The sequence below is a fragment of the Ischnura elegans genome, chromosome 1, assembly GCF_921293095.1.
Source record: "Ischnura elegans chromosome 1, ioIscEleg1.1, whole genome shotgun sequence".
NCBI classification, from domain to species: domain Eukaryota; kingdom Metazoa; phylum Arthropoda; class Insecta; order Odonata; family Coenagrionidae; genus Ischnura; species Ischnura elegans.
This window is the reverse complement of record NC_060246.1, coordinates 134,103,612-134,126,975: the sequence shown is the minus strand read 5'-3', so window position 1 is coordinate 134,126,975 and position 23,364 is coordinate 134,103,612. Positions and strand designations below refer to the sequence as shown.

At 40.2% G+C, this 23,364-nt stretch overlaps 1 protein-coding gene and 1 non-coding gene across 5 annotated transcripts in view; one reads left to right on the top strand and one right to left on the bottom strand.

Moving 5' to 3' along the window:
• LOC124170490 (rho GTPase-activating protein 7) overlaps positions 1 to 23,364 on the top strand; it is a 365,673-nt gene that overhangs the window by 71,388 nt on the left and 270,921 nt on the right. Inside the window, exon 1 of one of the 4 annotated variants that reach the window (XM_046549260.1) lies at positions 800 to 1,144. The exons of the other annotated variants lie outside the window; for them this stretch is intronic. The gene's annotated coding sequence lies outside the window, so the exon portion shown is untranslated. Of the gene's footprint in view, positions 1 to 799; positions 1,145 to 23,364 lie in introns of those variants that run through there. 4 annotated transcript variants of the gene reach the window in all.
• Trnar-acg lies at positions 10,171 to 10,243 on the bottom strand. The gene has a single exon. It is a non-coding gene; the product is annotated as a tRNA-Arg (tRNA).

Below are 23,364 nucleotides of genomic sequence, written 5' to 3'. Positions count from 1 at the left end.
GCGAATATTAGAAACATTCTCTGCCTTAGGTGGGCAATCGACCAAAAATGAATTTTTTCCTGGGATAGGAGGAGATAGATGAAAGAAGACATTTATTCATCATTTTCCTTCCCTCTGTCCCTCTTGTCCCTTCTAGAATTTCGTCCCTCGCGCAACGTATCGTCTGCATCTCGGAGTAGCGGAAAGAAAATAAGGTATAATTGAGTGTTGCATTCATCTTGACGGGCGTTTGATTGGGGACTGCGCGATGACTGCAAAACATTCCTAATTTCCAGAAATTACGCGTGGGTCGGAGACAGCATGTGATAGAAACTTTCACTGCCTTTGGTGGTCAAATTCAATCGTCCAAAAAATGCATTTCTTTCCTGTGAAAGGAGTTGATAGATAACGATAGATATTGATGTTTACCCTCCCTCTTTCCCTTTGGTTTTCCCTTTGTTTCCCTAGATGTTCCCCCTCTTCATCCCTCCCGCTACGTATTGTCTGCATCTCGAAGTGGTTGAGGGTTGAGGGAATGAAGAGATGGAATAATTGAGTGTTGCATTCGTCTCAAGGGGCGTTTTGGTGTGCGCCTGTGCGGCATTCCGGTCACGGCGGAGAGAGGGAGGAAAAGGGGAGGGGGTAAGTGTGTTTGCTTTGTGGTGGGGGAGGGGATTTGTAGGGGAGGAAGGAGCACACGCAGCGAAGGAGGGGAGGGGAAGGGTGGGCGTGGGACGGCGGGAAATTGCGACGAGAGAGAGAGAAGGGGTTTTTCGCCCGCGCAATATTCGCGCAGCTGCGGTCCAGACTCCGTTCACGAGGAGTGGTTGGAGGACGGCGATTCCCTTCCCGTTTCGGCCGAGGCGTCGACGGTTGCTGCCGCCGCTGTCTCTTGAGGAGTCCCCCGCGGAACTCCACCCCGTGTGAGACTTGACTGAGTGACAGTAGCCGGCGAGAGGATTCACATCCGCGTGATCTCAACTGCGGAGGCCCTCTCTGATCGCTTTCGCAGCGTTGTCATCTGCGTGTGATGATTCCTCGTGTGTAGGAACTTCTCGGCATTTCAAACATTTCTCGGTGACCCCGTGTCCGCCAAGTGGCCGTGCCGACATCTCAGCCAACTGTTTGTTTGTCATCTGGTTTTTCTTTCGATCGTCCAGAGAAGGTCAGTCAGTTTTCCATTTCCTTGTACTTTCTGTCGTTTTCCTTGTTGAAACAAATGACTTTATTTTTCCTCGTAAAATAATTTATTGTCCCACTCGTCCCAGGTTTCTTGTTCGGTTCGTTTGTCAGCATTACCTCTTACCTGCAAATCAATTGACGTTCCTAGAATATGAACGGAAACTTATTGTAGGCCCAGCAGTATTTTGTTTACTGTAAATCGGAATTTAGTCGCGGCATGAGAGAAAAAAATTTCTCTTTGAGAACTTGATTCATTCGAATTAATTTGTTTCTAAATTCGTTACCCTTCACCAGGCTGACATACCTCCCCTTGGGTAGCCAAGAACAATCAATGAAGCTACATGCATGCCAAATTTTTTTTCTTAGAAGCGAAACGATATATTCTTTAGGTTCTTTAGGGAATTTATTTCTGCGCAGTCCTCAAACGCTTCCATTTAAATCTTGTGAAAAAGTTGATACATCTCATTCATTTATAATATTAAGTATTCCCATTTTTTATCGTGAATATCTTGGAATCCTTTGTAAGTAGTTGCACTTCGTCCTGAGATAGCTTGTTGATACTAATTCACATTGAAGCCATCGAAGGAATGACTTCCAATGTTGTGACTTATACCCCCCCAAAGTGACACAATATTGCAGTGAAAATATGATTTTACACGTCCAGATTTTGGAATTGCCGCATAGAAATTTTGTGTTTCAGAGCTCTCTACATTCCCAAGGATTTTGTGATCCGTTTTGTCAAATAGCGAGGAAAATTTACACCATAATACGCGGGCTGGGGATTAAACCTGTTTAAGTAGTAGCTTGTAGTCAACTCGGACGAAATTGGTCTCTTAATGTGTTCCGTTCCGAGGTCAAAGACATATTGAAACGTCATCAAGCAGTACAAAACCGTCTACTTCAGTGCTTTGAATCCTATTTATTTATGCTTTACTCCTGATTCTAATTGACCCTTGTTTTAAGTTATTCAGAGTATTTGATGATCTCATTTTATTGAAAAAAATCTGAAAATTCGATGATTTAGGTACCGTAGAAAGTGGTGCACTCGAAGAGGAAATATTTTCTCTCTCATTTTGCGTTAGCCACTGCGGTTTGTTTCATTATTAGAGCTTATTTCCAGTTACATAGAAGGAATTCTGTTTTTCCTGCCATTACTTATGTATTTACGTTTACGAGGCATCCTTAACTTCACGATTCTTATCCGCGCTTAGCTGAACTATGCTTTTTATGTACCGTTGAGGCGTTTAAATTCTACTAGTATTTTTAGTGAGTAATTTTTTATGGGTTTCTAAAGTTTTCTTTTTAGAGCAATAACCTTATTCCATTTGTTTCGTGCTTTCAAGTCGTTTTCCTTAACAATCCCCGAGCGAGAAACGTTGGGAATAACTTTCTCAACAGCAACGACGATTCTGAGAGTAACATGAAATAAGATGCTTTGTCTCTCTCTGCCGGATTTCCTACGACTATTTAAAATAATTTGTTGTTTTCTCATCGTTGGTCAGAACAATAATCTTCAATAAATTTTGACTTATGCTTAGAAAGTATCAGTCAGAGAAAACGTCCCACGCAGTGTATTTAAAATGGAGTATAGTCCCGTGAGAGTGAAAGTTGAGAATCCTTCTTTGTTTCTGTAAACACATGCTTCCCTCATCTGTGTTTCATATTCTTAATGACTTCCTCTCCACCGTGACCTTTCATGCGTCTCTGATGTGCTAATTCATTCACCATGGGCGCTCACAGCCAGATTCGCACACTGCGAGGAGAGGTCGTGCGGGTAACTCAACTAGTCGTAGGTTTTTTTTTTAATGTCTTAGTTCTTCCATATTGATTTCACTTCCTGAAATGTGGCACATTTGAACTAATGACAGCTTTTATGGAAATTTATTTCATGCATTATCCTGTATTCTCTGTATAAATGTCAGTTCTTCTTTTGAGAGGAGTTATAGAACCTCCTAATTTGACCTTAATCTAAACGTTCTTGAGGTGTTCATGCATTTGTTTGAAATTATTATACTGCACTCCCAATAGTTTATTTATATTTTCCATCGCATTTCAAAGAATATGAAAGAAATGCATGTAATTTTCTCATTTTTGTCCTGAAATGCTGGCCTACTATTTTCTCCGTGGTAAATCCTCACGATTATTTTCTAAGAAAGTTAATTTCGGCAGTACTCTCTAAGATTTGGGGATGCTCACAAAGATTTATGCAGGAATAAGCATGTATAAATGTGTAGCGTGCGCATACTTTAATTAACAATTAAATGGCTAATGTTGTTTAAAAATAAAATTTTTATTTTAAATCATAAAAAAGCAACTGAAACTTTTTATTCGTATAGAGCACAGGATATAGATTAGCCTATTGTTTGACATATCCTCTAGCAGCATTGAGATACATAAAGTGTTCGTTAGACAGCTATCACTGAGAAAAAGAAATGCATACTACCCTTTCATTTAGAAAATGTATCCTTGTTGTAATTCACCTGCTGTTTCCACTCCCATAATCTTTCGCCTCACCCTTTACGTCATTGCCAATTCATCCGTGATGAAAATTTTGTGCAAGATCCAAAGCGCCTCGTTAAGCCGACTTCATCGCATCAGAATCTGCGATAACAACCTCTTCCTCGCCATCTCTTCCTCTCTCTCTCTCTGGCTCACATCATTCAGCTCTATGTCATCCCCTCCCCCATGTCTCTCCATAAACAAAGGGATGCTTGAAGCACCCCCTCCCACCCCCTTTGCCTCTTGCCTCCTCCGCCGCCACTTGCGCCCTCTCCCGGCCGTGGGCGAAACATCTCGTCGCATCGCATCGCCGCGTGTCGGGAATAACTTATCTCTTCTGGAGCGGTGGCTCATGCCAACGACAATCCCCAGACATCCATCCTACTCCACCCAATCATAATTCTCTACTTCCTACTTTATTTTTTATAATTGCCCCAGTTCCTTCGATTCCGTGCGTTTTTTCCCATCGCCTCGCCAAAGTGAATTGCGTCTGGTCAGCTGATCGTGCAGTGGAGTGGAATCTGAGAGAATAGGCTTCTATCATTGGCGTGAAAGCCGATGAAATATTCAAAAAAGAAAATATGAATTTTCATGCAGAGAGAAAAATGTAATTCTGGCGTGATGTGGTGTAGTATTATAATATTAAGAAAATTGGCAATACGTCGTAATGAAATGAAATTATCGTCTACCGAATTACTGTATCTATAATTTAAATGCATGTATTATTATTTTAAGTGTATTTGATTTCACGCTAATTTCGCACTCATTCTTTGTCGAATCGGTGCCATTTTTAGGCGTTAAAAACAGCAGGGCACCTTTTTTATATCAGCCCTTCCTACGAGAATCGGAAAAAATGGAAAGGGGAGAGTTTTAGTATAGCTATCGGACAAGGGATTCAGCTCAAACTTAAGCAGAAAAAAAATACATCTCAAAGGAAAGTGTGAGAGAATATTATAATTCAACTTGACGTAGTCCATCTATCAGTAGAGATTACCAAGAAGGGACGCAGTGCAATCAGCGTATTGTAACTTACTGATCTATGCGCCCAACGTACACCTTTTTCGTTAAAAATGCAATTTTCACATGGTAATTTTTTGTCGCTACTGCTGCAATTGAGGTCATTTTATCTGACACGGACGTCTCCAATCCTGTAGTTTTACTAGGCATCATCTATTTTAACTGAGTATGGTTAGCCACGATATGTGTATACTGTATCCAGCGTAGACCTTGTGATACGACACTGATATTTCATTTATGAACGTTTTCTATCAGTTAAGTGCCGTTTAAGTAAAATATGTTGTTTCACTTGTCAATGATATTTTCTTAGGTTAGCTAAAACCTATTGTTCGCAGGATATACCATGAATTACATAAAATGATGTCTGTGTACTTCTGTAAGAAAATTTATCTAGCCCAAATTATCATTTTACTGATCTCAAATTCTAGCAATATCCTTTCTCAGCTGTAATTCCATCTCATGGTTGCTGTGCTTCGTTGTTATGAACAGGTAATTGGCATTCAGACTCTCATCAGATCTTTTTTTGCCTCCTTCTCAAAGCTTCCCTTTTAAGTCTAAAATTCCCATTTCTCTTCGTCTTCCTCGCCCACGCTGTACCCTCGCTTATGCCACCCACCTCGTCATGATGTCGTTTACACGCTACATTTCCTTCTCAATATTTTTGTTTAATTCTTTGAGCCTCAGTCGCCTGCCACACAATGCCCCATTTACCTTCATCCCTTTCTTAGTTTGTCCTTTGTTTTTAACCATTTTTAATCCTTCCACTGGGAGTCGCGTCCCGTAGACATTGTTTTACAGCATTTTTTTCATTCGTGTTGGGATTGTATCTTGATAGTGTTTTCCTTTTTAAGTTTTTTTGGAGTATTGTCTAGTTTGGAAACTATTTTTTTAATTTTATACTAATGCCACGATTAATTTTTTTAATTTTTTTCTTAAGTGTACTTTTACTTTATTATGAATTGAGAAATACCACAAATTAAAGGGAAAAATAAATAAATCAGTTACATTAAATCAGAGAACGTGCGCAACATTCTTGTAAATGTCGATAAAAACTTATTTTACCGCCCGAAGGCTCTCAGAAAGGTCTATTAATAAAGCTTTTACCTGAAGGCATTATTATTATTATACATATTATTACTTAATATGCTTATTTAAGCTCATGGTACAAGGTTAATATCAATGAGCTGTCCTCTAATGACTGCTACGAGGGTGATAGCGGAGTAATAAAAATAATCCCTTGTAAAACATTTAAATAAAATGACCAGAACAGTGTAAGATTTCGAATCTCTTGATGGTGTAGTTTGTGCGTGAATTATATCCTTCCAATTTAATGTTCAGTGAAGTTATTTTGCGGTTTGAAAATTTCTATCCTCTTTCCGATCCTTCGTTGTTACGAATTCCGTATTGGCGGCAGTATCAGTCTCTTGGTATTCGCATTGGAATGCTTCGTAAAAAAAAGTTTCCCGTACCGTGCGTTTAATATTCCAGCTATCATTTATCCTTACAAGTATTTATGTCATTGTTTTGAAAATAGAAAAATGGAGTTAAACGTCGCAAAAACAGTCTAAGAATCCGAAAATTATGCCTTCAGGAAAAAGCTTTATTAATAGACCTCTCTGAGAGCCTCCGGCCGGTAAATAAGTTTTTATTGACATTTAGCCGGATGTTACGCACGTTCTCTGATTTAATGTAATTGATTTATTTATTTTTGCCCTCTGATTTGTGGTATTTAAAAAATATTTTGTTTGTGCGATTTTAGGCCTTTCATGGTTAAAGGGAAACTGCATGAATTACATTCTTATTTGAATGTTTTTGATCGCAATCTAAATTCTATTTATTAAGATTATAAATTTATGTTGCTTCGTTTACATTTCAATCCTTGGGTTACTTCGTATGCCACTCTTCTATTAATAGACTTCGTTTCCCCTAGTGTCAAGTGCTTTGTCTTCCCTTAATCTAAATATTGTCCTTTGTTAAATTTCTGGAGTGAACGTTTGTGATCTACCATAACCAGTAGGATATCTTAGGCCTGTTTGACAAGTTTTAGTGAATTTAGCCGAAGCTTAGCAAGGGGGAATGTCGCGAATCTCAAAGTGAAAAACGTAAATATGAAAAGGGAAACGCTAAAAGGGAAGTTCCTGTCGCTGTCGAATTATTCTTTAATCCGGTAAACCCACGAGTAAGGATCAATGCTAATGTTCTGATTTATTCAATCTTAATCGGAGGAACATAGCATGTAACATTTTGGCTTATCGGATTACCTTTTGCGAGATTAATAGACTGTGTTCCTCTAAATGCTTTTTTTTACCAGCATATGTAAAAGACAAGTTTCCGCCTCTCGTCGTACCTCACAAGAAAGTTTTATTCAACACATAATTGATTCAGTTCGTCAAAATCATTTTCCTGTCAAATCAATGTTTGAATTATCTGTATTTGAAGTTTAATCACCTGACGCGGTTACTACTTAAGGCTTTTGAAGTTCTCCTCCTTCCCTCATGCAAGCTCGTACCTACCGAGTATCACTCTCTTCCTTCTCACAAGCATCTCTCTTCCTCTTTTGCTTTTGTTGCAGAAAATTTAGCTTTATCAAACTCAGCTTTTAAAGTTTTGCTTGGTTTCTCTATCGCTTTCATTTGTTTAGCTAAAGATTTTACTTGATCCTCAAAACCTTTCCATGACCTTCTGCTGGTTAAAACATCACTACCCAACTGCTTAAACTTTGATACTGATTTTAAAGATGAATCAAGCTTTCTTATATTCTCACAAAGACGGGTAAGTTGACTACTGCTTCCCTTTATTACAGTATTAAAACTGTCATCAAGTACCGCACCTATTTTTATCTATAATACTGACATTTGAACTCCCTAGCTAATTTGCTCCACGAAATAAACTCACTAATCTCCATATCAAGAATGTGCTCAACTCCACCACCTATGATAGAGCCAAGCACTAGTATTTCTAATCTCAAGTTTTTTGGATAATCGGTGAAAAAAAAATCCTTTAATACCTCTTGAACTTTCACATAATCATCGATATCTAACTCTTCAATCGCTTCTTTTGCAACTGATGTCCTTGCAACTGATGGAAACTGGTGGAAAACCCGAGAAACTTTTATTAATATTTATCGGTTCTGCATATAGATTTTCGGAATTGACGCCAGACGTAGTAAATGTGTGGATCTAGACGAACGAAAGTGAAATGGTATGAAGCGTATTGCAGAATTATATGCTTAAAAACGTTGTTAAGGGAAGTATTTTGGTTATTTGTGAAAGGCTGAGGTAGAGAAATCAATGATAGAATGAAAACCATTGTGACTGCATGCCAAAATGGGAGAGGAAAACCCTCGGAGAATGCGTTTTGTTGTGCAGTGATTAGAAAATGTTTTAGCTATTATTGCTGTGAATTCTGCCTTTACTGGTAAATTATGAGTAATTTATGTGACTTTTATGCCTCAAAAATTTCCTAGAAGTAAAAAATTACTATCTCTCGTGCGCTTAATTGTCTTTACCGCTTTATTTTATCTATCTAGTTGCATTATGAAGTTGACTCGGTGCGGGAATGGAACTGATTTTTTTTCGCCAAAACGTAGTTATTTATCGTTAGACAACTTATTTTGATTAATTTTCTTTGATTATAATGATTCTTGTAGGCCGTTGTGTTTCTGCAACCTTGAAGAGCTGAGTATGTATTCTGATTATTATTATTATATTTAAGGCGGTTGACTTCCTCGAAGCTGTGTCGTATATCAGTTGTAGGTCCGTTTCTTCTCCTTAATAGTTGCTGTCTTGTATCTTGTAGCAGAGAGTCACGCGAAGTTCTGATTAGTGGATAGGGCCAAAAGAAAGTGATGAAAAACCCTCCCTAGCGAAACTCGAAGCCTAAGACGCAAGTTGAGCGGGCGAGTAATGTCTCCGCAGCCACTAGGGTCCGTTTAAGTAGCAAAATATTCAACTGAGTGTTTGTCATATTTATTTATTTATTATTACATATAGCTACAAGTGGGCTATTGCCTAATGGTAACATGATATTTAAAAAAAATGAAAAGTTTATTATAAACTCGTGGTGAATTTCAGCTTTAGCCATTTCCGTTTGCAAATTTATGGAACGCATTTCAGGAATGTTGCTGTTAACCGGGAGAATGTAAAAATGAAAGTAAAACAGCTCATCCTGCGTTCGATTCGATTCGGAAATCGGACGATGACGGCGGCTTCAACGCCATTTGCAAAGGCTTGCGGATGATAAGGGATTCCGTTAAATTTCGATGCGTGATATTAGATTCATCTATGGGATATCAAATCGCCTCTCCCTCGGTGGAAGGTGGGTGGAGTTCGAGCGAGGAGGGGGCGGAAGAGAAGGATATTGACTCGATAGTCATAGTAGTCTGTAGTCATAGTCTCCCCCCTTCTCGAGAGAGGGTAATATACGGCAGTCACTACCGTGGTGACAGGAAAATTGTACTGAAAGGGGGAGGCGTATTGTGCCCATCAAAAAGATGCGATGATAATTTCTTGCGGCGGACCTTACCAGCTTCCTCAGCCCTCGTTCAACGCCGCGGAGACTTCGATGCTAGATGGATAAACGGCGGAGGACGCCACCGTTAGATCGTGGCCACTAACCTAGGGGTTTGTAGAGGTTTGTAGGGGTCTTTCCTATGTTCTCTTCCCATCTACTTGCAAATTTTGATTCTGTTCCCCACATACTCCTCGTCTCTCTTAAAAATATTTCCGATCCATCGCATGCTTCCCTCTTGCACCTATCTTGAGATCTCAACGACTCCTACCTTCATCCGACATCCGAGTCCGACATCTCCCTTGTCGTATTATTCCTAATCTTATCTCTTTTTGTTTTTCCCACCATCCATCCAAGCATTCTCATCTCGGCCACTTCCATTTTCTTTTTGTCAGATTTTTTGGCGGGCTGAAAACTACTAAATGCAGCCCCCATACGAAAAGGCACAATTATTTATTTTTATCTGTAACAATACCACCGAATACAGCACATGTTGGGATGTTCAAAAATTTTAACAATTACGCGCGTACAAACATCCATTCCCTTGATAGAGGCAACCTACATAGGCAGGACTCGAACCCGTGACCTCCTGTAGGGCTGGCGAGAACTTAACCCCGTCGCCGCCGAGGCCGGCAGATTTTTAAACTATGGAAATTATAGCACAGGAGCTTACAGATATCAAGGGATATAACCTCAGCTTAAGTAACCATAATTTGTGACTATGCCTTTATGCCAATTAAACACTTTTTCCCTATGTCGTCTATTCAATTTCTTTTCGGGCGGATCAACGTTTCTCGGCCGATGCCGGTCGCTTTTTTCAAGGGAATTTCTTTAAGTAGGAATTTTTATTTATATGTATTTTGTATAATACCGTAGGTATTTTTTCGCTTCGAAAAGGTTGTACATGCGTTCGGTTAAAGTTTTCTTCTCGGTACTCATGCTTTTAAAAGTTAATAATTGAATTAACCCGAGAAAAAATATTTTCGACCCTGCCAGGATTCGAACTTGGAATCTTCTGATCCGTAGTCAGACGCGTTATCCGTTGCGCCACAGGGCCCTTGGGAAGGAGAGAGTATTTGTGAAAATCCCATTCACGGGGTGAGGTCGTGCGTGTGCCCCTCCCCTCCTGCCCATCGAGGGGAAATACGTGTGTCTGTCTGACTTCATAAGAAACCGCTGAACGTAATTAGTTCATGGACGGCATATCTGCAGTCTCGCGGTGTTACTGCGCTATTTTTATTTCCCTCGTATTTTTTTAAAGAGACTTCGACAAACGGATGATATGTTTTGACTTGAGAATAATTTGTATCCCTCAGTAAGGTTTTATCAGGTACCCTTCCTCTTAACTTATATTACTCCGCATATTCTAGTTGGAGAATTAGTACGTAAGCGTAAAGAAAGCCAGAGTTATTTGTGTTCCAATTTTAATTGGTGGCAAACCTAGTCCTTGACTAGGCCCAGATTCATTTTCGTTTCCATACTCACCTCCCTATCTTTCTCTTTCTAAGCAATCTTTTTCTTTTACTTTTCCTGAAAAGGCATATCTGAATTAACTAGGAGTTATTTCGCACTTCTTTGAAGTTTTGTGATATCTTGGGCGTGGATGAGGATTTCTAACTAGCATAGTGAGTGGCGGGAAAACCTAAGTATGCCCCCGCGCGTGACTGATGTGTGACAGCTGCTCTGGAAAGAATTGGAAGTGGAAGAGGAAAGATGCGGGCTTATGCTCGGAGGGGGTAGGGGAAAATAAGCGAATGTCAAGGGGCGCGCATGAGAAAGATAAACGGAGAGCGACTTATCCACGGGTGGAGGAATGGGAATATAAACGAATTCAAAACTCCGGAGGATTCAGTCATGGTGCAGCGAAAAACTTGTTTTAAATTTGAATAAAAACAATAGCGTCATAACTGACATTAAAAAATTAGTCAGCTCACGAGCGTCTCATAGAAATTCAAGACAAACCTGCTATGTGAATGGCAAAGTAACAGTGAGCATTGGCAGACTTATGCTGGTGATTAGTGATTTTTTCTGGAACAGTTTCAATATTTTATTAGTATTTTCCTCTATGTCACTTACTTCATTTAGCCGTTGACTTTTCTTTTGTGTCTTTGTTTAACATGGTTGCCTTTTAGGGAAATTTCGGTTAGCTGCAATGGGAAAAATGTAGCTAGCACACGAACAGGGGATATCTACTTTCTCTAAAACCAAACCTGGGTAAAAGGGCTATAGCAGAAGGGCTCTGATTCGATAATTTCCGATTCACTATCTAGTTACTTGCGTTAATAGTGTGTGGTAAATTATCATGTATAATTTTCTATTTGGAGGTAAAGCATATGGGCAATTTCAATCCTCTTGTTTTTTCTACTTGGATTTTATTTTGTCCAATTTCAATGCTTTATTTCTTCGTCATTATACTTTCAGGATAGGCTGTGTCATTTTCCGCATGAATCAATCGATAGTATTTAGTTCAGATTCTAGTGGTTGTTTAGTGAGGCATACGTAAGCGTTATTATATGCAGTTGAAGGAAATTTGGTTAGTTTAATCATAAGTTACTTCCTGATGTCGCCGTAGCCTTGAGTTACTCTGGAATCCGTCGCCACACTATGGCTTGTCGTCTTATTTGTCGTCTTTACCAAAAGACTCAGCGTTGCTACGTGGGAATAGATGAAGGCGAAATAGAGTGCATATTACGTGTACAAGTACTGAAAAGGTTATTTCTGTTGGTAAACTATAGTTTTTTTATTCTATACATAGCGATATTGTCCGTTAAACAATATTTTAATGACTTTTCATTCCGAAATCATGCATGTTCAAAATAAAAGTTAAAAATTTTGAGGTAAATTAAAACAGCTAGAATTCGATATACTATATATTCGGTATTGTCTCCATTATAATCTTATCGGCCTCATCCCTTATAACTCTATTTCGAAGATAAGAGAGTAATTACCTAAATTCTGGGGCCATGATTTATCCAAAATGCTGGTTGTCGGCCTTTATGACGAAGGGCTGAAGTTCTTTCCCAACTAATCCAAGGGTCGCGGGTTCCAGTCCCGACCAAGTGGGATTTTCACCACTCAGGACGTGGTTGTATGTAATATTCTACTTACCCGGTCCGAGGAAAACCCAAGCACAGGCTACGCCTTCTAGGATTCCAGCGGCAAAGTGAGCCAGAGATTGTATCATCAGATTATCGAGTAAAATAAATAAAACATCTGTATGTTACCTGGAAATACCGCTAGTTCATTAACTGTTATTCGCACTTAGGATGAAATGGAATTGGTATCCTTGGTGCGTGGAACCCATGAGGGAGTTACACTGGTTGTGGACCGATAGCGATCCTTGGCAGCTGAGATCTCATTGCAATCATGCGCCTTGAGTTATTGTTCTCCTTTGAGAGTTAATTGTAAACTTATTTCAGTGAAAGAGGAGGAGAAATACGTCAAGGCGGTGAGAGTATTGTCTCGTGAGAATGCCATCGTGCTTACGCTGAAAGTGGCGGCCTATCTTGGGAAAACGAGCAAGTTAAATCGTATGATCCGCCCATGGGTGGTTGCAATTAAAATTACCGATGTTCTCTCATCAGCGGAATCGCTATCTCTGATTGAACTTCATCATACGTCATATCATAAGCACCTATTCTCTAGAGTGTTGCCAGCACAAACGACACGAGATACCATCTCGTGAGAATGTTTTCAGAGTTGGCATTGAAGTGGGTCTTTCTCAAGGTTTCCTTTAAACTATATGATGGGAAATAACTCAGGTATGCCTCTCTGCTAATGGCACTGTGGTTGGATTTCTCGTGGAGAATCCAATCAGAAGAAACTCAATCATCTCATAAGGGGCGTGATGGCTTTAATCGAGTTCGAGGCTAATTCTGTTACTCTTATGATAATTTTTCTTGTTTTTTTATGTATATTTTTTCTTTCAATGGAATAGGGGTTCAAATGGATGGAAACTCAAACAGCAAGTATTTTAGAAACGCGTACAAACCTGAGAAAATACATAACGTAGTATTGTTTTCTTCCATTCAATTTGTATTATAAATTATTTCTTTATTTTCGCAAAATGTTGTATTTAATTGCTGCCATGCTATACTTTGAATCTTATGTGGGTCACTGTGCGATTTCAGACTAGTTTCTTCACGCTCTGCCCAGTTACAATCCTCTGTTTTCTCTCATAAATGCTTTGATGAATTAAGAAGAATTTAAGAAATAGACGAAATTCAACTCCAAAATAGACGTTTATCGATTTTAAGAATGTTGACGTGGAAGAGTTGCAATCTATGGGCAGATCCGTCCTTGAGAGCTTTTGACCAATGGAATAACTCCTCTAATCCTTTAACAATGTAAGAATAACCTTATTCATGTCCCCTATTATTACACTCACTAAAATTTCGACATATAACACCATCCTCAGCTGCGGTGCTTAATGCTGACGCGAATGTGCCGTAACTAGTTTTACGAATGCTAATAAATTAGTAATTTATTATATTAAATCCGTGCATCGATTTTTTTGGACCGCCTATCTTTCCTCTCCACGCCCACCTTTTGCGTATTTCATCCTCCTCTTAATTTTCATCACTGGACGAGAGAGTTCCTTTGGTGTGCAATCAATCGCATCTGGCGACTGAGTGAATTAGAGACGCCTCCTTTGCAATGGGAAACGTCATCACGGTCGGAGTCGGAGAATAGTTTTTTTCCCCCATCATCTGGTGCAATTGAAAAATGGTCGTGGGAGACTTGTCACGTTGCGATGATTTTAATTTCATTCTAATGGGCTGGAGTTTTCGTAGCCTCTTTTACGCCGACTTAAACTTTGATTGATGATTATTAATGCGGCGTACTTTTTTTGGGCTTTAATTATTTTAATGGCCAACGAAAGTATCTGGCCATAAATAACTTCACGTTTCTCAAGGTGCTTGCACGCACGACGACTTCCAACTCGTTAACTGCGAGTTATCGTGCAGATCCCTTTTTAGCAGCAACCGTGGTGCGACTCGGCCAGAAACATGTCCCGCCCAACCCGTGTTCATTTTGAAATAAAGGAGTTGTTGTACAACTTTCTGTGTATCCCATTAATTTTGAAACCGATTGGATTTTTCCCTGTACCTTGCTAGAGATTATGCTCGCTCTACATAACGGGGATGGTATCGTGTGAGCAACAATGCAATTTATCTCGGTTATTTTTTAAGGATTGTTCCGGAATCATGCGCAAGTAAAACTTTTGAAGCTCTGTTTTTACCCATGATCAGTACAGAAAAAGGACTTGTTTCTCTTCCGGTCATCATTTCTTATCTTAATTTTTAAATTAATTGCCTTATTAATTCACCACCTACGAACATCTACTGCACCTGCTTATGGATAGATAGCCCAGCAGTTCAATATAAATGATAGCCTAATGTAAGGATATGTCTGGTGATTGAAATATTTGCTGTTAATGTAACTTCCTATTTATTGTATAAACCCTCTCCATGTCATGCATACATACTACGGTTCTGTAATGATGCCATCCACCAAAGCTCTTAGAAATACAGCAATCGTAGGAGTTGACAGTTTAGTTTACCTCTTTTAGTTTCCTTTAACCCTGAGGTGAATGTTAGGCTGGTAAAAAGTCTGTCCACCAGTCTACGTTCCCTTTCCAGGACCATAATCTCATACCCATGCCTTGCCCTCATCCTTCGCTACTTTCGTTACAGTTATTCTCGGTCCTCCGCGTATCTCTATCCTTGAGGATGCCGTACTATAGACCCTCAAATTTCATGTTATTTCTTCTTATAACTTATTACTTATCTACTTTAATTCACTTAAAATTATTTCTTTCTTCTTCCCTGTAGTTTCTTGTTTTCTTTGAAAAATGTAAATTCGATTCTCATACAAACTGAGACCAAATGAAAGTAGAAGTTAAAACCTATGAAAAAATTACCAATAACGATAGTCAGTGTGATGTCGTCTATTTTTTCATCGTTAAAGTGAAGTCATATCCCATCAGGTATTGAGTTTGTTGACGCCTATGCTATCCTCCGCGACTTTAAATCGAAACTTGAAGCTTGTACGCGGTGGAAGGGCTTCATATTATCAATAACAGACACTTGTTACCTCCACAAAATTTTTATGAATATTTTGTGTAAGTAACTAAGTGTATGTCATTGATAATATCCTGCGCGACATTTCAACTCCCGAATCCTCCTTCGCTTTGATTTTCGAAGCACTTTCTCTGCCCGCCCTTGACACTCCCACCATTTGGTGGTGCACCACGCTACCCTCCCATTCCAATTTCGTCCTCGATTGTTTTGGCTCCGGAGTGCATGCGTATATATACGGAGGACCAACAAAAGACGATCGGTCTCGCGTTCCTATTCCCGGAGGCCTTGAGGTGCCCTCCTTATCTTCACGGCTAGGACGGAGGAGATGATAAAGTGAAAGAAGGGAAGCCTTATTTGATTTGACGTCCATAATTGGATCCCCCATCCTCCTTCTAAACTCGAGTCTACGCAAGCTATTTTCAGCTACGCTTCTCTATGATTTTGAAGGATGTTCCATCTCATCTCTTTTTTTTTTCTTTCGCTGCAGTCCTACTGCGAGGCATTCCCCCGGAGGCGATGACAGTACGACGAGTTGATTGACGTTTGTGTTGCCGTTAAGAGGGAAACGTTTTGTGGGAATCGGTTAGGCCTGCGGAGCCATTAAGAGGAAAGATTGACGATTAGTATGGAAATAAGTGGGAGGGAAAATATATCGAAGGAATTCTAGGGAGTCTTTGCCTATGTATTTAGTGTAACGATGCCATCATTCAAATTTTTGGCGCCTCTCCAAATTTGTTCGTCTGATTGCGATGTTTTGCTATTATTTGGAAATTTCCGTTACGGTTCTCCTGGTCTCATCCATGTTACATCGTAGTGGAAGCTAAAGTATGTCCCAGTTAATTGTTCCGTGGCAATTTTCAGTGAAGTGTGTGGAGAGGCGTAAACCTGTGGCGTAGTACCACTTACAATTTTGTTACAAAGGGTGTAGTATTAAATTTATTAGAAGTTGTGTTTTCATATTTCATTCTAAACATTCTTCATTTTTTGTTAATGCGGTGATACAGCTTGCATATCGTGAACGAAACAAAAAATGATAGGTGCCTCTTTCTTACATTCTGAGTTGAAAAACATTGTTTCTCTGGGACATAAAGTGTAGTGGAATTTTTAGGTTATATTTGAGACATATTTGCTTTTGCTGTTGGAATATTAATTTTAAAAATATCTTTACTTGGAAAAAGATCCTGCATGGCTTGCTAATCAATTTACTGCATTTTATTTTATTAGTGTGGACCTTGTAAAGGCCTTTTTTTCTATTGTTCAAGTGGTTTAGGTAAGAGAAACTACGTCACATTTTCATTTTTTGTTGTTGTCACAACTATCCACCACTTTTGAATTGTGATTCAATTAGTTACTAAGTACGATTTCCTGAATTATAATATTATTTTTCTATTATTGACGTTTCCGTCTCGACCTTATTGTTCTAAGTTACTGCATTCGTACTGTAGACCTTCCATGTGTTCTACAGGTATAACTTTCTCACCGGTAATAAATTTTTCAGCTCGTCTTTGATCCATTCGCGTACTAGTGATGGATTCTTGAGCAGACCTTGTCGCTAACTTGTAATCATTCACACTCGAACTTGAAACTGATGCAATTTCAAGAACCTTAATCGCCCGAAAGATCCGCTATTACTTAAGCTTAGGTTCTTTTTTTTAATCGGGGAGGAATCGCCAGATGCCCGCATCTGAATCCGCTGAGATAGCTGTTGTGTGTTTAAGTATGCAATAAATGCTAAGAAGCCGACGTAAAGGGGATATAAAATTTGAGGGGACTCGTTTCCGTATGTATTTTAAAACGCGAATGGAGAGTTTTGGAGCTGCGATCCTCTTGTGGAACCCATTGGTGGGAGCGAGGACGAAGGGGGTGGGGACGAATTTGGTGGGATGGGAGCGGAAGAAAACCTCTCGGGAGGAAATTTGGATAAACTGAGGTACCACCGAGAAATGAAGTAGTTGTTTTTTCATGGAAATATTGGAATTTGTTCGTTCAGTGGCACTTCATCGGTCGCCTATCAAAGGAAGTTAGTTTTTTACGCTTTATGCCGTGGAAATTGCACTTAAAAATACACATTTTTGCTTATAATGCCATGAAAATGTCTGTCTGCGTAGAAAAATGTTGTTTCAGCAATCGCATAAAAGATTTGCGGTCAAAGTATGGGAGTTTCTTACATAATTTCCGAAAATTCGAGGAAAAAACGATATTGTTTCATTTGTGAAATTAAAATACTACATAGTCGACCTTGCTACTCTTAATCGTTGGAGTCAAGGCAAGAATGAAACATAGAACCATCATTACACTGCCTACGGAGTTCTTTCGTTCGTTCTACGTTTTAAACTTTGTGGGAGAATATTTATCGAAGCATGAGTATGTATTCAATTTACACCTAAGAATGGGTATGCCTTGTTATTAATGCTCAAATATACTCATAAAACCCCTCGTCGGTAAGTTTAGCGGTTTAGCCGTTGGTAAATTTAGTTGAAGATCCTAATGCCTAATGCTCTTTTATTCTGTAGCTCAATGCAATGCCCTCAAATAAAAGTAGTTATATGGAGAAAGTATCATAGAAAAAATATCGAAGAACGACGTTCTTGAAAAAGGAGAAGCCAAAGTGTATTATTAGTTTTATCTTATGTCTTTATTTTAGTGCTGAGCTCAATATCTACTCTTCCAATGATTGAGTTGTATATTTTAATAGGTTATGGCCCGAACCCATTACGCGTGTGCCAAGGCTACTTCATCGCGTCTTTTCACTTGTCTTTTTGCGTGGTAATCATTGTGGTATCCGATCAATGAAGTTTTGTATGTACACCCCTTTAAAACGTTAAAGGAAAACCTAGCTCCCCATCCTCTTTCCATGAGCCCATAAGGCCGCCTCCAGGGCTTTGCGTAGATGAAGATACGTGCGGAGGGTGCTGTCAGTGGGGAATAGGCGGCAGAATATTCAAGGCGGTGAATAAAAGATAGAAATCACGTATGTACTTACTCATATCATGGATAGAGCCATTAATCTAGTTCTCTCTACCGGAAGAATGAAGAGGAGTGGTCCGATTGGTACCTTACGGTTGGAGTTCGGTGTGACTCTATTTGTAGATATATGGCAAATGAACAGAATTTCTTAATTTATTTATTTGTAGTTTTGTACAAATTTATTACGACGCAGTACATCGCTATCACTTGGCAAATACGCTCGGTACGCTGTGTTTTCAATTTCATTCTCCGAAACTTGTTACGCATAAAATAAAATAAAAACATTTTATCTTTTGAGGTGGACGATATGTTGAGTAAGGGAGTAAGGATCTAGAGTAGAAGCAGATATTACCTTCTCCTCTAGTTTTTTTCCTCAGGCGCGCGCGTAGAGAGAATGATAGAGCCTAGAAGACCGGTACCGTGCCGCGCAACAATACCACAGATAGGAAGGAGATAAGCCACCGCGTTCCCTTAGAAAAGAAAGACCCGTCAATTGAACGTCATTCGGGTTTCGGTCGGCGGATGAGTTATTGACCGTGAACGGATGCAACGCTACCCGAACTCCTTCTCCACCCGCTTTTACCACACCCCTCTTCCTACTCCGTGACCCCTTGCCGCCTGCCTGCGAGTGTATATTAACGGAAGATCCCGCATTAAGATTTTGAATTCTTTATTACGTCGGTGGATGAGACTCAATTGCTCCCCTGAAGCAGTGAGCCAACGGAAAGGAACGAAGGTTCGAACTGAATATACGACTCCAGGCTCAATGGAGGAAATCCCCCCAAACAATCTAGTTAGGGGGCGTAAATTAAGAAGTGATTATTTTCCGACGAGATAAGGGGTTAATAATTTTTACCGCGGGCGTGAAACCCAATCGTTTTGGTGATACCGTAATCCATTCTCGGAGTATTAAGCTTCTCCGGTTTTACTTTTATCTGATGGGCTCATTTTCATGCTCCGTTCCTTAATAGTGGTCTCAGTTCATTGCGTTCAGAAAGATTTTTCACCATCGAAAAAGCTGCTGCACTCCACAGATTTATATATTTTACGAATAGGCTACAAATTAAGTCTTCTTGTTGTGGCAACGGGTTAGGCCCGACATAAATATTATGGTGTGCCGCTCGTTCGTAATGTTCTGGGTGTTGTTAGACTTCTGAGTTTGGTCGAGTCACAAACTGCCGTATTAGTTCGTCGTCACTGTGGGGAAGATCTATTCTCTCTCGACACTCAATATTGAGACCCCTATCATTCCTATTTCAAGGTCATATCTCAATACAGACTTAATGATTGAGGGCGTGCCGTGCTATAACGCCGAGGTCAGCTACATTTACAATTGTTTTACGCTTTAAAGAAATAGGTTATAATACTGTGCCATATTTTTACCAATGGTTTCCAAGGTATAAAATTTTTCCTGGGTGTAAAAATAGGAATATATGCTTTTATAAGGTATGGTATTTTTTATGCGTCGTTTACCATGCTAAAACCTCTTGTTTCAAGACGATCTTTCAGACTTGAGTATCGAAGTTTTCTCAGTCTCGTCATGAAATTGTAACTTCAGATACGAGTTTGGTGCTTACTTTGCTCTCTGTTTATCCATGCGGTATAATTACCTAGAATTGTAGCCTTCTGACTTTTTGAGTGTGTTATTCTGTGTGAGTGAACTTACAACAAGATTATTTGTTACTATTTTAAGAAGTTATTTTTATTAAAATTTACGTGACACTCGGTATTTTCTCAAGTGACTGAAAAAACATGAAGTTAGTGATATATTATGTAATCCGTTTGATAATTGATTTCTGGTATCGCCTCAATGTAAGCGTGGCTATACAATTCTGCGTGAAGCCTCCGGTTCTTGGATAAATGGCACCTTATTCCTCCCAAATGTGAACACTTTTCACGTCATTGGCTGATGAGTGGGCTCTGCCGTCACCTTACATAATCAACCTAAAGGTTTTAGTACTAAGTATAACTAGAGGGCGAAACTCAAGTTTCTCTAAGCTTGGAGGAGGAAAGAATTACTGTTGGAAGGTAATGCACCAATTAGGCTGAGAATCTTGGGAATTTCAACGGGCGAGTGAGGAAATACGATAAATACCAAGAGGCCGAGGAGACGAGTGAATTGTATGGGTGGAGAGAGTTGGAAAATGGGGTGTAAAAACTTTTCCCTCGTGCGTGTGTGGGAAATGAAGACGGCTGATCATCGGGGGAAGGAAAGGAAAGAAGTCTTCGGGAAAAAGAGATCGGGATGTCCGATATGGAACGGGTGGGAGCCGCCGCCGCCGCTGTGTGCTTGGGGAAAGGGCCGCCCTTCCTATGAATTTCCTTCTATTCGTGGCCACGTTAATTTTTTCTCTGTCATTCCGTTCCGAGGTAGCGTTTTTTTTTCACCTGTCTTGATAATTCTTTCACCGCGGAGACTGCCGTGTATATGTGGGGGTGTGGGAGATCTTTCTCTTTAGGTGGATGTGTTTTTTTTATGTGTTGCATCGCGTGTTCCCTCCTAAAGGGCATTGTTCTTTTGTTCCCCAATCGTCCATGTGAAAATCTCACTCTTCGATATGTCTTTCTCTCTATTATTATTTGTCTGCCGCGCCGAGTCGTAAGGTTCCCATTTGTTTATTCATGAAACCAACCCTTTTTGTGTCGATCTCAGCGCAGCGTCATTTTGGGGTGGGAATTCTATTTTCCTTTCACTTTTCTACGGAGAAAAATTGAAAAAAACTAACCATTGGAATTTTCTACTCCCTACCGCATCAAAATCAACTAATATGGTATCTTTTTTCACCAAATTCTCTAATTTACTTCCTTTATAGTAATATAGTGGACTTGATGTCACGAAGGCACAAATGATACAAAACTTCATGTCTCTAAGGAGATCTCTTCGTTTCACTAGAGTCATTGGAGTCCAAAGTAACTTAAAAATTGAGTATTTGACTCCCGTAGTCCCGTTGCTTGATACTCTTGTATAATTCTGTGAATATGTTGACAATAGTTATTCCTATTGTAATTTTATGCTAAAATTGTCTTTATCTTGGGGATTGGGCCTTGTTGTTGTAGGATGCTATCAATCCAAATAAGTATTCAATATTTTACTTAAAACTAGGTTTACTTCCCCACAATTTAGGACATTTTTTTGCTGATAAGGGTTCACAAAGTTATATTTTTGCTCGGTTTAGAAAAGATTTCTTACGATGTAGGTATTCCTCCACGTATCTGGTATCGGTAGGTCGCTTTTGGTGAATGTGGTGAGTCGTGAGGTGTTCAGCTCGATCGAGACGCAGGTTGTAAGCGGCAATCTCGAGGCGCACCCATAAGGAGTCTTTTTAGGAGATCGCCCCGGGGAAGGACGTTAGGGAGACTTCCCCCTCGTCGTCCCCTTACTCTTAAGGTGGGCGGGTCTACCTTCTCTTTTATTCCGTGGCGCTGCAGTCTCGGATAGGCACACGAGGTGCCTTAAGAGGAGAAAATGGTTTCGTCGCTCTGCCCGCACGCGTCTCCGTCGCTTCGTCGTCGTTCATGGAAATACGTAAATGCCACTCATTACTCCCGATGTGGGCGGGGAATGCGAGGCCGATATTTCCTCCTCTTTGGAGGGAGGGGTCGTCTGGGGAGGAGATGGAAAGTGGTGGTCAGAGGCTTCGGCTCAGAAAAGGGACGCTATAGTTTAGGGTTCTCTCGGGTTTCCCGCCGAGTGAGAAGCCACCATGCGCGACGGTTCGTGGCCCGTCACCTACCTCGTCCTCAGAGAACGAGAAACGTGATGGATCGCGAAACGTCGGACAAGATGGATTCTCTTACCCAGTTGGAAACCAGTTCATCCAGTTCATTATCCAGGAGACCTCCAGATCTTTTTTCGAGGGATCGCTATTGTAGCTCCCGTGAGTGCATAGGGTTTTTCGACGGGCTCTTTCCACAACCGAATTTTGTTTTGGCTAATAGCAATACTATAAGCGAGAGGAATCTTCAAAACCTACACCAACTGAAATTATGATTGTAGATACTTGATTAACGTCGACTATAAGCGAGAATAATTTAAAATTTTCTTAGTTCGTTTTTTACGACAATTGCAGTTGCCAAGGCTGAATAATCCACGCCCATCTTCAATTGAAAAGCAGCGACAATGGACTAATACCATCAAGCGTTGGCAATCTGCTTTCGGCCACTATCGGCTGACAATAAGCTACCACTGACACTCGTAGTCCATGCCTGCCGTGAGCATCATGAGCAGACATCGTTTAGTCAGCGACTATTAGTCACTGCAGACTGTTTTTTTCTGGAGGGAATGAAACCGATGGAGAAGATAAGGAACGAGGGAGTATTGCATGGCAAATCGAGGCGGGAAACAAGTGAATTGTGTACAAAGAGGAGATTGAGGATTTTAAAGAAGTTTTTACCAAAGGGGGGAGGATGTTGAAATTTACTATAGAGGGAAGAACTTACGGCAATTTTAAATGCATAGTCTTAACTATGCTTGTCCAACTGCAAAGGTGAAGAAGCATAAATCAGGCTTAATGGATGGGATGAAGAAATGTGGACCGCTGGAGGAGTAGGCGCAATAGTAGAGCTGGGGTGCCCGGATATGACCCCTAATTGCGCGTGCTTCGAGTAGTGTGTATCAATACCTTAACCTGATGATTGCTTCTGAGAATATATTTTCTAATGCTTTAAAATAGGCATGTTTAATCGTTCTTCTTCGAATTTAATTGCTGTAGGATGGATTGTAATCAGCCTTTCTACTCGGCTACTTGAAATATCAAGCGTTCCCGTTCAATTTCTCGTGACTTGTGACACGTTTTTCTCGTTATCATATCCCATTCAGGTAATCCGCCCGATGCGTTGCCCTCTCGAGCCCTTCGTGCGTATAGGGAGTGCACGTCTATACTGAGGAGTGGTCTCGAATGGCAGAGGGCGTTCCGCGAGGAATATATGTTGGGAGGACGCTTTATTCCATGTGGGCGTATCCACCCATCCAATGTGACATAAAAACACACTCGCTCCCGCGTCATAACCGAATCGCACGACGCGTCGTGTCTCTGTTGTGTGGGAGGTTCTTCAATCAGTCATGCCTTGGTGGACTCTAAAGGCAAAACCTGGGTTCCCAAATATCTCCGGAAATCAAACTCTCTTC